Source organism: Dasypus novemcinctus, chromosome 30, assembly GCF_030445035.2.
Source record: "Dasypus novemcinctus isolate mDasNov1 chromosome 30, mDasNov1.1.hap2, whole genome shotgun sequence".
In the NCBI taxonomy this organism is placed as follows: Eukaryota; Metazoa; Chordata; class Mammalia; order Cingulata; family Dasypodidae; genus Dasypus; species Dasypus novemcinctus.
In genome coordinates, this window is record NC_080702.1 from 44,116,194 (window position 1) to 44,132,420 (window position 16,227).

The following is a 16,227-nucleotide window of genomic DNA, read 5'->3' on the forward strand; positions in this document are numbered from 1 at the left end:
TGCCAACTACCAAGGCTGTGTTAGTGCAACCCATGTCTTTTTAAAACTTCTGCAACAAAAGGCCTATCAGGTGTCCAAGAAAAAAGCCCAAATCTGCCTACCTCAGGTCAAATATCTAGTTTATAAAAGAGTGCAGGGGCTCCATGAATGGGGACTTGAAAGAAAGGAATCAATCTGTTGCTTCCCTGAACCCAACACCCACCAAAATTGTAAGAATTCCTTGGAGAAGCTGGATTCTGCCACATTTGGACCCCCGATTTGGGGTTCCTCACATGCCCTTTATAGGAAGCCACAAAGGGGGGAGATCATGACCCCCTGCTCTCGGAAATCCCACAGAAGGATGTTTTCAATACTCTTAAACAAGCTTTGATGGAAGCACCGAGCTTTGGAATTCCAGATCTCAGAAAACCTTTCTAAATATATGTTCATAATCAGCAAAGTATTGCACTTGTACTCACTCAATACTTGGGTTCCTGGCAAAGACCTGTAGCTTAGCTATCCAAACAACTGGACACTGTACCCCAGAGATGACCCTCATGCCTGGATGCTAAAGCAGCTGAAGCAATACTAACACTAGAAGTCATAAAATTAACTCTTGGGCAATCTATAATTTTTTTTTTTAGGTTCCACATACAGTAATCACAATCTTATAAGCCAAAGGAACACACTGGCTGACTAACAGTGGCGTGATTAAATATCAAACCCTATTTTGTGAAAATCTATCCATCCAAATGGAACTTGTAAAAATCCTGAATCCTGCTATTCTGCTACACATCAATCCAGGAATTCCAATCGAAAACTCTCTGCAAACATTGCAAGAAGTTCATTCCATCCAGCTGGACATCCAAGACCTGCCACTACCAAATCCCAACATGGAGTTCTTCATGGATGGGAGTAGCTTTATTTGGGCAGTTATGAGCAAGCGGGATATGCTGTAATAACAGCTGAGACCACAGTAGAGGACCAGCTCCTCCCGGGTAACACATCAGCACAAAAAGCCAAAATAACTGCCCTTACCTGAGCCCTATAACTTCTGGCTGTGGCCAAGGTTAGCGTCTATGCAGATTCCAAATATGCCTTCCTTACTCTGCTTGTACATGGAGCCTGATATAAACAATAAGGACTCATTAACTCAGGAGGAAAGAGCATTAAATATGGCACACAGATTCTGGAACTACTAGAAGCAGTTTGGAAACTATCAAAGTGGCTGTGCTGCACTGTAAGGTACACCAGACAAGCCAAAACCCCCTTGTTCAAGGAAGTCAGAGGGCAGATGGTGAAACAGAAAGAGTGGCATGGGAAGGATGATCCCTTCTGAAAACCTGGCCACTGCCATCATTCCTCAACTTCTTAATTATCAGAAACTCCATTATACACTGCTTGCTCTTGTCCTGCAGCCTCTGAATCACCAGGAACTGCAATAAACTCAAGCTGAGAGAGAGTGAATACTCTCTGACAGTGGGACACAAGGAACAAATGGGTGGTGGACATTGCCCAATCACAGAATAGCCATGCCTAAATATTAACCATGACTGTAGTTCAAGACTACCATGAAAAAAAAAAACACTTGGGAAAAACCCATCTTAAAGAAATGTTAGAAAGATTCTTCTATATCCCAAACCTAGCCACCAACACCCATGCTGTATGCCAGTGGTGTATGACATGTGCAGAAAATAACCCCTGCCAGGGACTCACGGGAGACCCAATAGCACAAAGAATCAGCACTATGCCTCTCAAAGATCTAGTAGTTGATTTCACTGAAATGCCATGATCTGGACGCTATAAATATCTCCTAGTCCTCGTTTTTGCCTTCTCTGGCTGGGTGGAAACCTTCCCTACTCAAACAGAGAAAGCTGAAGAAGTAGCCAAAGTTATCCTCAGGGAAATCATTCCTTCATATGGGCTAACCCTCTCAACTGGCTCTAAAAACAGACCCGCCTTCATCTCTGAAATCACTCAAAAGATTGCCAAAGCACTGCACATTCTATGGAAGCTGCACACTGCTTACAGTCCTCACAACTTAGGGAAAGTAGAGCAAATGAACTGTACAATAAATGCTTATTTTGACAAGATTTGCCAAGAAACTGGGCTAACATGGGTGCAAGTACCCTGGGGTGCTCTCCTTCAAGTTCAGGCCAGCCCAAGCCAAAAGCTAAACTAACCCCTTATGAAATCCTCTTTGGGAGCCCCCTGCCCATTAATCCAAAATATAAAAGGGGCTCTCAGAGAAAGAGGAAACTTATCAATAGCTCAGCAAATGATCAGCTTAGGATAAACCCTACAAAACCTGCATCACTGGGTCCAAGAAAAGGCCCCCATTAGCTAAAGCAGCTCCATACACCTGTACAAGCTGGGAGATGCATTCTAGGTTAAAGACTGGAAATCAGCTCCACTAACCCCTCAATGGTGAGGGCACTATCTTGTCATTTTATCCACCCACAGTGCATTTAAGGTAGCTGGAATCATGCATGGATACACCATAGCCAGGTCAAGCAAGCTGCCCCAGAATCCTGGACCTGTATTCCAGATACCCACAATTCAACCAGTCTCATCTTGTGAAAGAACAGAACACCAATCCCTGCTCCAGTCACACCCCAGAATCTGACTGGTCCACAACCAGATGAAGATTGAGGATGGAACACTAAGACCTGCTCCAGGCACACCCTGGAAACTGACTGGGACACATATGGCTGAAGGTTGAGGATGGAACACCGAGCTCTTCTCCAATCACAACCCAGAATCTGGATGGTCTACACATAGCTGAAGAATAAGAATCCAGTTTAATCCCAGTTACAATGACCCTTTGGTTACCTTTCCTACTCCTTGCCCTGACCCTCCCCTGGTCCCAAGTAGGCACCACAGAGTGTAAGCCATATATCCAAGAAGTGCAAATGGGGTCCCATGTCAATATCACGTTAATATATCATACCCATTACACATGCAAAGGCCTTTTAACCCTCTGCCAGTTCCAGAAATCTCCTATAATGTCTATAACATATCTTGTCAATAAACCTGCTGTGACCCCAAGCTCGCAACAGTCTCCCATAATTGGGAAATACGAGTGTGTAATCAAAACAGAGAGCTACGTAACTCCATCCCAGTCACTAGCAGGAACCAGAGAATGTCCCTCCTATTTGATGCATGTCAAGTTACGAACTCAAGGATACCATGGAACACCAAATGTGGAGGGTTCAGCTGGGAGCAGAAATAAACTCATTACAATAAGTATGTGCATATTCCAGAAATGAAAAGTATAGCTGAGAGGGGTCTTCTGGTGCAAATACATAGGTGCATACTACTGACCCTGTTGGTCCTGTGTCACCTGGGCCACCTAGAAAAAAGACAGCCATCGTCACCAAAGACATGGATGGCCCAGCTAATTGTCCACATGATCAGTGTAACCTCTTAAACCTCACCATCCTTAACCCTGAATCCTGGAAGACTCAGGCATTCCAAATGGGCCTTCACATTAATGGAAGAGAAATAGACCCGGGAGCCTATATCTGGGTTGGGTATTGGGAATACCCACTCATAATTAAAACCCACTCTGTCTTCCACTCCTTCTATGAAGAAATGAAAAAGCCCTTTTCCATTCCACAAGCAGTAAAAGAAACCTCTTCAAAACCTATCTGAAATAGTAAGGGCAGCCTTAAATGTCTCCTCATGTTACGTATGTGGAGGTACTAATATGGGAGATAAATGGCCCTGGGAAACTAGAGAATACATTTACAGCAAACCATATAAGGAAACTGTTCTCTTGGCCATTCCTGGAGACAGTATTGGGCCCTTGTGCAATTCTGTCATAGGACAATATGGTGCTTCAAGGACTTGCCTAAACTCCTCTATATCTGTTGGAAACCTAACATGTACAGGGGGAAATTCCAAAGTACACCAATACAATGGAGTCTTGGGGAACACGGAAATAATCTGACCTCATTCTCATAAATTATACTTTCCCCAAATTAATCATAGTGTGGAACTCCACTGCAAAGGTCCCCTTTACTTAATCAAATGGTCTGTATTGGATTTTTGGAAAAGCCACATTCTGAGAACTTCCCCAAAACAGATGTGGTACTTGTATATTCAGTACAATAAAACCCTAATTTTTCCTCATTCCCTTAGCAGAAGGAAAAGAACTAAACCAGTCAGTATATCAAAACATAAGAGAAAAAAGGGCTATTGTTAACCGGGGAGGTGAATAATGGGCCCCTGAGTGTATATTCCAGTACTATGGGCCAGCAAGTTACGCAGAGAATGGCATGTGGGGATATTGAACCCCTGTCTATTTGCTAAACTGAATCATCTGCTTACAAGCCATGTTAAAACTAATACCTAATGAAACTTCTGATGCTCTAAACTTACTAGTCTAACAGCAAATTAAATTCAGAAACTGTATCTATCAAAATTGTCTCACCCTAGACTATCTCCTGGCAGCTGAAGGGGGAGTTTGTGGAAAATTCAATCTCTCTAACTGCTGCCTTGAACTAGACAGTACTGGAAAACTTATGAATGAAATTACAAGCAAAATGGTAAAAAATTGTGCATGTTTCAGTGCAGATCTGGAGTGACTGGAATTTAAGTAATACCTTTGGAAGCTGGCAGTCAGTTGGAAACAATTCCAAGCTTCTACTGGGAATAATTGCCTTCCTTTCTTGCCTCTTTCCTTTCATCATAAACAGAATATGCAACCTAATAAATGATATAGTAAAAACTCGAAGAGCTGCCCATCTCATGGCTCTATATACTTACCAGTCGGTCAAGAGAGACTCTGACAATAGTGATGCCAAAGTTTAATAAACTTAAGCAGTAATCAAAATGGGGAAGTAATACGGCCTGTGAATAATTTAAATCTTATTCTGTATCCAAGTATGCCTAGTTCCCTGGAAAGCCAATTGAGAAGTATAAAATCTATAGGCTTTAGATATTCAGGGAGGTGTTAATTAAAGCTTACCTGGAATGTGATGGGTTCATGCTAAGAACTTCCCTGGGATGTGGAAGGTTCATGCTTAAAGCTTACCTGGAATGTGGGGGGTTCATGTTAAAAGCATACCTGGAATGCGGGGGTTCATGTAAAAAGCTTACCTGGAATTGGGGGGTTCATGTTAAAAGCTTACCTGGAATGGGGGGGTTCATGTTAAAAGTTTACCAGGAATGGGGGGTGGTTCATGTTAAAAGCTTACCTGGAATATGGGGGATACGTGTTAATTCAAGCTCACCTGGAGGATATAACCTACCCTATACTCAGATAAAACACTTGAAGAAACTAACAAAAAGTTCATTTGCATATATGCACCATTTGACTCCCCATGCCTACATCCTCTGTATAAAAGGGACCCACAAATCTTATTCAGGTCTCAGTTTTTATTAGGACAAGAGTCCACCAAGTCTGGCCAGTCATAATAAATCTTCCTTCACAGAATTCTCACGTGCTGGCCGTCAATTCCACATACACCTGACTTCTCTCTGCTACAACATCTCATCTAATTTCTTATTGATTCAGCAATCATTTATACATTTCTTTCCATAGCCTGACTTCTTTTTATGTTCCACTTAATCTACTCTTGTTTTTTCTCCATTCCATCATCACACAAAATCTAGAATAATCTTTCTGAAATGTGAATTATATCAAATGGTTCTCCTACTAAATAAATTTCAGTGCCTCCCTATTTCTCTTGGTTAAATTTAATAATCAGCAAGACCCTGCCAATCAATGCAATCTTGATTAAATCCATCTCCCACCTCATTACTGCATTTCCAATTGATGGGTCCTATTTAAGTTTTCCATTCACAAGACATTTCCCAATAAGATTTTTTGTATATGCTTCCCATCACCATTAAGTATTTTTTTCTCTTCTCACCTAGGTAATTCATGGCAAGCCTTTGTATCCAAGATTAAATTTTCCACAGTCTTTATATGACTCATTAAAAGAGCAGTTAGCTACTATTATTCTCTTTTATGGAAATTATTGTGTGACATATTCTGCCTTACATTAAGAAGACACAATATAGGAAAAGCATCAGTACAGTGAAAGGAAACTACTGACTCAAATCAACCCCAATAAATACTCCTTTTATTATTTTTCAGAAATGGAAAGATGATCTTCAATTACATATGGAATTCAAATATTCTCTAATTGTTAAAGCAATCTTAAACAGAAATAATAAACTTGGATGACACACAATACCTAATTTGAAAATATTTTACAAAATTATACTATTCAAAACAACTTGGTACTGGTAGAAGGATAGATATATAGACTAATGAGAGTTCAGAAATAAAGCCATGTACCTATTGCCAGTTGGATTTAAAAAAAGGTGCCAATACCATCCAGTTTGGAGTGTATGATCTTTTAAAAAAATTGGAATATGACAACGGGATATTCTTTTGCAAAAGTTGTTGAGAGTTCAATTGGGATTGAGTTGAATCTGGAAATAGATTGGAGTAAAATTTCCATTTAACAATAATTAGTTTCCCAATCCAAGAATATGGAATATCTTTCCATGCATTTTGTTCTTCTTTAACTTCTTTCAGCATTTTGTTTTGTTTTGTTTTTTTGTGTGTAAAGTTCTTTACATCTGCTTCAAATTTATTCCTAGATATTTAATTCTTTTAGTTGTTGTTGGAAATGTAAGGCTTTCCTTTATTTCCTTTCAGGCGTTTGATTATTAATTTACATAACACTCCTGATTCTTAAATTTCAAAATTGGAGTACACCACTTCGCTAAATTCCTTTCTTTTGTGTAGTACCATTATGGTGGATTTTTCATGATTTTCACTGTAAAGGCTTGTATTATCTGCAAATAAGAAAAGGTATATATCGTCCTTTCCAATTTTTTAATCTTTTTTTTCTTTGCTTAATTCCTCTGGTTTAGAACAATGTCAATGATTAAATTGTTTATTTTAATTAATTATCTTGGTTAAATGAAGTGAAAAATGGAAAAACTTGGGAAGCAGAATTGACCCAGTGGTTAGGTCATCTGTTTACCAGGTGGGAGGTCCATGGTTCAAACCCCAGGCCTCCTTCACCCGCGTGGAGCTGAACCACATGCAGTGCTGATGGGCACAGATAGTGCTGTGCCATGCAGGGGTGTCCCCGCATGGGGGTGCCCCACACGCAAGGAGTATGCCCCATCAGGAGAGCCACCCAGCGTGAAGAAAGGTTCTGCCTGCCCAGGAATGGTGCCACACACACACAGAGCTGACACAGCAAGATGACACAACAAAAAGAAACAAAGATTCCCATGCCACTGACAATTACAGAAGCGTACAAAGAAGAACACACAGCAAATGGACACAGAGAACAGGCAACAGGGGTGGGGGGGAGGGGAGAGAAATAAATAAATAAATAAAACATAATGGAAAAGCTTTATTAATGGTTGGTAGCAATGACTCCACAATATTATGAATATAATTAACATTGCTGCATTGCACATTTGAAATTGATTGAAATGTGAAAATTATATGTTGTATTTATATTACACGATAAAATTTAAAAATTCAAAAAATATTAAAACAAACAAAAATTGAAATAATAATAAAGAAAAAACTTCATAAATTGTATAGGGCAATGAGTGAACAACAGTAAGTCTACTTTAGTCCATCATTCATTCAGAAATCCTGAGTATTATCAGATGGTGATGCCCACCCTGCCCTAATTTAGAGGTGTCTTAAATCTCATGGGGCAGATGGATGGGTCTATCTTGCTCACTGTTGCAGACTCTGTTCCTTGGGCTGGTCATTGTCTGTCATCATCTTGTTAGTTGTCCAATGAACTGGAGAGTAGGTGTTGCAACTCTGTTTAGACTCAGGGCCCAACTGACACATGGGCTACCCAAAGATTTAAGTCTCTTGTACATACATTATTAATGCCTAGTAGCAGTGCTCCAAAATTTGTTTATCAATTTTAACAAAGTTCTACAGTAATGAGTATGTTGTTAATGTGAGAAATTGTGGGAGGGATATGGAGCAGGGCCTATTTGAATCCCCTATATTTTTCATGTAACATTTATGTAATCTAAGTGTTTAAAAAAATAAACAGAAATATGTAATAAAAAGAAGTAAAATGAATTGTCAACTGCAAAAGCCTATGAAACAACAAACTCTGAACTTCATTCCAAATGTGATTACATGCATTGGACAAAATTAAGTCCCATTCTTCATCCATTAAATCAGAATAGTAAAACCTAATTTAATATAAAAATGAAATGATGCAAATAAAAGCATGAATATTAAGTGGCCAGCATTGTGCCTGGTATTAATAGTGAATGTTTTATACATTATGATTCAATTTCCCATACCTCCTTCCTTGTTCCACTGTACTATTTCCAGCCCTCATCATCTCTCCAGGATTTTGGCAGCAGGAAGAGTCACTTTGACCCAGAATTAGTTTTCCAAAGAGCAAGACTTTTCATGAACATCATCTTCTATAAAACCAGCACTGACTGTCCAATAACTTCCAATAAACACCCGTTTTGTGTACAAAACAAAGGCTGATTGTAATCTGGCTTTTTCCAGGCTGGTAAGCCTCATCTTCCACATTCCAAGTTTTTCCCTTCATTGTTCATTAGATATAAAGAACTGTTTTAAAATCTCACCATATCTTATGGTTATATCCTGTCATCTCTTCTTGTTGTGCTACCGCCTTCATAGATGGGAATTACTCCACTTCCTCCATCAAGGCTCAGTAAAGTTATTACCTCCCTTGTTTTGTGAAGCTTTCTCTAACCTCTGCAAGATGAGCCCAGTTTTAGACCCACTTCACCAGGTTGTCAGTGCCATATTGCATGCCATCACATCTATTTATTTTTGCATGTAATATCTTAGAAATGAGGAATATTGTCCTACTCATTTCTTTATTCCTAAATAATTTGTAATGCCTAAAATGAGGTATTTGATAAATAAATATTTGCTGAATGACAAAAATAAATAAAAGATGTAGTTGACCATATTCTTCCAAAAATTGCAGTGAAAGAAGAAGAAAGGACTTCCAGTACAGTACTCTATAACCATAGTGAATCAGACATCTTTCTTGTTCCAGACCATTTCACTCTTGTTTACTTTTTCAGCATTGGGTATTTCATTGCCGAAGTGTGTGTGTCTGTGTGCGTCTGTATCTGTATATGAGTGTGTGTTTGAGAAGAAAGAAAGATAGAAAAAGAATTTTTATTCTTATTTTTTGGATGTTTATTTAATGAAAGGAGATTGAATTCTGTCAAATGCATTTTCTGAAACTTCACACACTCTGTTGATTTGATCTAGTTATTCTTTATTTTTTTTAACATGTTACATTAAAAAATATAAGACTGCATATAACCCTAGCTCCCTCACCCCACTCCACCAACATCAGCAACCTCTTTCATCATCGTGGGACCTTCATTGCATTTGGTGAATACATTTGGGAGCACTGCTGCACCACATAGATAATGGTTTATATCATGTTTTACACTCTCCCCCAGTCCACCCAGTGGGCCAAGGAAAGACATATGGTGTCCAGCAGCTGTCCATGTAGTACCACCCAGAACAACTCCAGGTACTGAAAATGGCATCATATCTTATCTCTTCTTCCTCTCCCTACCCTCAGCAGCTACCGTGGCCACTTTCTCCACATTAATGCTACATTTTCTTCCAATACTAATCACAATATTTCCATAGTACAATATCAGTAAGTCTGCTCTAGCCCATACTCTATTCCTCCATCCTGTGGACCCTGGGATGGTTATGTCCATTCCACTTCTATTTCAAGAGGGGGGTTAGATTCCACATGGATGTTGGATGCAATTCTCCTCCTTGCAGTTGTAGGCATTCTTGTCTCCCTGGTGTGGTGGTTGACTTTCTTCACCTCCCTGTTAGCTACCCAGGGTAAGTCCAGTAAACTAGAGGGTAGGAGTTGCAAGGCTGAATAATTTTCTCATGTTAAGCACCCGTGAAACCTGGAATAAATACCACATGCTCATGAAGGATAACTCTTTTTATCATCTGTTGAATTTAATATGCTAGCCTTTGTTGAGGGTTTTGCATCTATATTCAAATGTGAAGTTGTCCCTTGGTTTTCTTTACTTGTTAGATCTTAAAGTAGCTCTGGGTTCCCAATAACTTCAGCCTTCTAGAATGAATTTTGAGGGGACCTCTTGTCTTCAATTCAGAAGCATTTGAGAAGTATTGGAAATAATTCTTCTTTGAACGTATGATAGAATTAATCTTTGAAGCTGACTGCTCCTGGACTTTTATGGGAGGTTTTTACTTACTGATACAATCCCTTAACTTGTTATAAATCTGTGGAGAACTACTTCTTCTTGAGTATGTTTATAAAACTTGAATGTTGCTAAGAATTTGTACATTTCTTCAAACTTATCTAGATTGTTTCCATACCATTTTCACAGTATTCACTTACAATCCTTTAATGTCTGCAATTTCTAGCAATGTCCTCAGTTTCAATTTAGGTTTTATTAATTTGCATCCTCCCTTTTTTCTTTTTCAATGTATCTAAAACTTTGAAATTTTATTGATCTCTCCCAAGAAGCAACTTTTTATTTCCTTTGATCTCTCAATCGTTTTTCCATTTTCTATTTCATGTGTCTCCACTCAATTAATTTTTATTTCCTTCCTTTTACAAGCTTTAAGTTCTGTATTCCCTTCTTTTTATAGTTCCCCCACATCTGTAGAAAGACTACTGATTGTTGTTTCCTATTTTTAAATGTAGATATAGATAGCTACTAATTTTCCTTCAACTTTTAAATTCATCCCTAGAATGACCTGACATAAGGAATTCATCACCTGAAAAATAAATAATAATAAAGATCTTGATGGGTAGAGATGTTCAAATGCCAGCTGCAGTTCTAGCAGACTGTCAATACTGAAGTCCTTAAGATTCTATATTAGTGAAGTGGGTTCATAAAGGGTTGAGGTCCACAATTTTCCTATGTAAAATCACGGAAAAGTATAGTTCACTGTGAAAATGACTCAAAATCAGAGTCTTATCATATGGGATGATAAATTAAAAAATAAGATGAATTCGAACTTTGCCAAAAAAGGTGAAGTGAATAATGAATAATGGCCAGATCACATTTTTTCAAGATTAGACCCCAGCTCAGAGCAATTATTAATCTCAAAATGCCACTCTGGTTTTCAATTCAAAGGAATGGATGCCTCTGGAGTCAGGTGATGAAGGAGGCATTAGCCTTTTTCTAGTTCACAGAGAACACAGTAGGTTAATAGAAAAACTCTGGAGTTATCTCCTAATACCTGGGAAAACTCGTGGCTGGCAGTGGACAAAATTAACACATGGCTCTGGTAGATCAATTTTAATGAAACATATCCATAAAACATAAAATCCCTCTAAAATTTACAAAGGACTTTAGTATAATTATAGAGTTGTGCATTCATCATTTCAATCAATTTTAGTGAGTTTTCATTTCTCCAAAAAGAAAACATCAATAAACTACAACAAAAAACAGAAAGCAATCAAGCAAATGAACACACAAAAAGCCTACCCCTAGTCACCTCTCAATCACATTATCCATTCCCTACAATACGTAATTGCTATTCTATTTATGTCACTAGAATTTATTTGAATTTTCATTTTGTACAGACCAAATCTAACAATAGGTAGTAATTGCTGCCTACATTCTTTCACTTATCATTAATTATTATTAATATAAAATATATCATTATGCACTACTGTGCAAAGTTTGTTTTGATTGTATTTTTGCCCAAAATCATCCTGATACAAACATCTTATAATATCAACACACATATTTTTCCATTTCATAGAAACATTCTTACATATGCACAATTAACAATATTCATTTTTCAAAAGAGGGTTCATTATGCTATCAAGTTTAAGTTTTATTTTTTTCTTCTAGTGACATATTTAACCTTGGACTTCCCTGTTAACCACTACTTTACTCATATACTAAGGCTGCTAATTAGAAACACTCTGATGTGCTCTCACCATTTCTATGCATTTCCAAATGTTTACAAATACACTTTTACCAATTCTGCACATATTAAAACTCACCTCTCAAATCTATAAACTCATTCTATTTTCTAATGACTTATATTCTATATTTTAACTCCATGAGATTGCTCATTAGACTCAGTTCATAATACCAAAATCATGCAATGTTTCACCTTTTGTGTCTGACTTGCATTACTCAGCATTAGGTTCCCTTGGTTCCTCTACATTGTCATATGCTTCAGGATTTCTTTCTTTTCAGAGTTGAATAATATTACATCATGTGTATATACCACAATATTTGTATGGGTTGCTTACCATAAATGTGAATAATGATGCTATGAGCACTACAGTGCAGATATCTGTTCATATTCTAGCTCTCAGTTCTTCTGGGTATAAGCCTAGTAATGGCAATGTCAGGTCACATGGCAGATCTATATCTGACCTCCTTAAAAAATTTCAAGTGGAATTACAGAGCAGCTGTGCCATACTACAGTTCCATCAATAGTGAATAAGCATTCTTATCTCTCCAAATTCTCTCCAACACTGGTGGAATCCTTTTTTTTTTTTTTAAATCAAGACTTTCTTAATAGAAATGATACCTTGTTGTAGTTTTGATTTGCATTTCAAAAAAACTAGTGATATTGAACATTTTCTCATGTTTTATCACTACTGGATCTCTTCTTTAGAAAACTGTCCATTAAAGTCATTTGCCCCCTTTTTAAAATTTGTATCCATTTGTCTTTATATTGTTGAGTTGTCAGATCTTTTTATATGTCATGGATATTAAAGCCTTGTCATAAGTGTGGTTTCCAAATATTTTCTCACATTAAGCAGGCTGACTTTTGACCTCCCTCACAAAGTCCTTCAGGTGTAAACATGTTTAGTTTTGGGGAAAACTCATTTATTTATATTTTCTCTCATTGCTCAGCTTGGGGAGAAAGGGTTAAGAGAACTTCACATACCTAAAGACTTGAAGATGTTTCCCTATATTATCTTCAGGAAATTTCCTGAACTTTATATTTAAATATTTCATTCATTTTGAGTTGATTTTTGTGTGGGGAGTGATTTAGGGTTCCTGTTTCATTATTTTGGTTAGTAATAGTCATTTCTTCCATGACCACTTGCTGGAGAACCTGTTCTCTCTTAGTAACATGAACTTGGTAGGATTATCAAAAATCAGTTGAACATAAAGCAGGGAGCCTATTTCTGAACGATCAATTCTATTCCATTGGTAATTTTTTTCTGTCTTCATGCCAATACCATGCTGTTCTGACCCCTGTAGCCTTGTGATGCAATTCATCATCAAGAAGCAAGAACCCTCCTAATTCATTCTTTTGTTTTAGGAAGTCTTGACTGTTTGGGGCCACTGTTCCTTCCAAATAAATTTGGTAATTGACTTTTATATTTATTTAAAGTATGCTGTTGGAATTTTTAAAAATGATTAAGTTGAAACTATAAATCAGTTTGGGTTGAATTGATATATTCATGGTATTTTTCTTCTAATCCATGAACAAAGAATACGTTTCCAATTGTTAAGGTCTTCTTTGATTTCTTTTCACATTGCTTTTTAAAAAAAAATTTTAATTCATTTTTAAAAAATATTACATCCAAATAATATGAGGTCCCCATTCCTCCCACCGCCCCCACCCCACCATTCCCCCCACAGCAACATGCTACCCCATCATCATGACACATCCATTGCATTTGGTGAGTACATCTCTGGGCATGGCTGCACCTCATGGTCAATGGTCCACGTCATAGCCCATGCTCTCCCACGTTCCATCCAGTGAGCCATGGGAGGATCTACAATGTCCTCTAATTGTCCCTGTAGCACTACACAGGACAACACCAAGTCCCGAAAATGCCTCCACATCTCATCTTCTCCTCCCATTCCTCACACTTAGCAGCCATCATGGCCACTTTTTCCACACCAATGGCACATTTTCTCGATCACTAAACACAATAGTTCATGAATAGAATATCAGTAAGTCCACTCTAATCCTTATTGTATTCCTCCTTCCTGTGGACCTTGGAATGGTTGTGTCCACTCCACATCTATGTAAAGAGGGAGCTTAGATTCCACATGGATACTGGATGCAATCCTCCTGCTTTCAGTTGTAGGCACTTTAGGCTCCATGGTGTGGTGGTAGACATTCTTCAACTCCATGTTAGCTGAGTGGGTAAGTCTAATAAATCAGAGTGTAGGAGCTGAAGTTGGTTGAGGCTCAGGGCCTGGCTATCACATTGTCAGTCCAGAGATTCAGATCGCCTAGATATATCTTAAAGCCCAGCCTCAACTACAATTCCAGTAAAGTAACAGGAAAGGCTTGTGGAAAGAGATCACATCTGAGTCCAGCTCCATCACGCTGAAACAACAACCCCAAAGAAGGGCCAACTGACATGGCAGTGAACTCCATCTGCCATGGCCATAAAACCTGTGGGTCTCTTTAGCCCTCAAAAGAACCAATACCTGGGGTTGTATCTACTTTATCTGTCTCTGAGACTCTGATCAGGTGTGCATAAGGGCAATCCTTCTGACAACCTCCAGACTCTTTTTAGAGACTCTTAGCCATATGAACACATTTGTCCTTTCCATTTCCCCCTTAACTTAGGTCAAAAAGCATTTTTAATTCCTGTTATTATATGTAGACGGGGATATTCTGCTGGTCTGTGTTGAACCTTTAATTCAAGGTCATTTTCTATTTACGTAATCAGCTGGTACTTGGTAGTGATCCCTCGGTGCCTGGGAGGCTCATCCCCGCATGTCGTGTCCCATGCTGGGGGGAAGGTAGTGCATTTACATGCTGAGTTTGGCTTCGAGACTGACCACATTTGAGTAACACGGCTGTCAAGAGGGAACTCTTAGGCACAGTGCTGCTCTAAGCCTTGTTCTTATTTCAGGTGTATAGGCTCACAAGCATAGTCGTTACTATCAGGGGCTCACTGTTGGACCCTCATTCCTTCCTGGTCCTTGCCGTTGCACCCAGGGGACTGCTGCTGCTCCCCTAGGGACCACGACAGAGCTCCCCCCCCAGCCAGGAAGCCAGTACCCCCCCACTTGTTGTTTTTAATTATTTCCAGTATGAGTATATTCAAACATTTCTATGCACCCCGGTCACATGCCCTGTATAACTCCGTCAACCATATGCCCCCTGTCAATAACATCCCATACCAGTATTCCTCCACTGCCATTGTTGAACCACTCTGTGATACAAAATTTTCTGAAAAGTGAAGCCCAATATAATGCCAGGTTCCCTTAATAGTAAAATGGAATATAGTGATGAGTTTAAAGGTTAGATATAGAATACGTATTGATTTGGAAAAATTCTACATCTTATCTTTTTCTTTTCTGTTTTCCTAATTATTGAGCTTCTCTTCACAAGAGCCATAGATCACAGTAATTCATATATACAATATACCGTACTCCCACTTATCCAATATAAAACCTTTTCCCTTCCACAGCGATAATCTTTAAACTTATTCATAAAATATTTACTGAAACTTTTGTACAGATATTGAGACAATAGCTTTCAAACAAGGTAACATTTATGTTTACATTGTGGTTTATACTATAAGCTATACAATTTTCTAAATTTTTAGTTATCCTATGTTTTACATTATGGTTTACATTATTAATCTGTCAGCCCCTATATGTTTTTGGTGTAATATTACATGTTTTATATCCATTCTTGTGTACTGTTGTGAAACACTTCTATTGCCCTCACAGTTACGTTGGTTCCATCTATTCAATATCTATTTCCCCCTCCTCTTGGGACCCACTGTGACAGTCAATCTTCATTTCTTGAGGAGCCATGTTCAGAGATACTTGCAAAAGGGCTTAACTTGCTAAACTGCCCTAATGCCCTGGGAGCCACCCTTTCTCTTGAGAGATACAGTTCCCTCTATTTGATGGCATTAGTCCTCCCCAGGATGTGGGTAAAACTTAACACTCATTATATGGGTCTCTACACAATGGTATAACCCATTCTGGCAAAATGAGCATTCAGATATTCCCTAGGAGTCTGTCCTACATCAGATTATCCTCTTTAAGTATATTAAACAGATAACTTTCCTAATTATATTTTGAAAATGTTTTCTTGGCATTATACTCTCAACCAACACCTAACAATCTCCTATGTTTGTATGTTTCCCCACCCTCCCTCCAATTTCTTGGGCAATAATACACATCCGCCCATCCCCAGCCCCCTTAAACCCACAAAGCCCCACCCAAAGGTAACACTATGCCCTCATTTTATCCCTTCCTTGTACA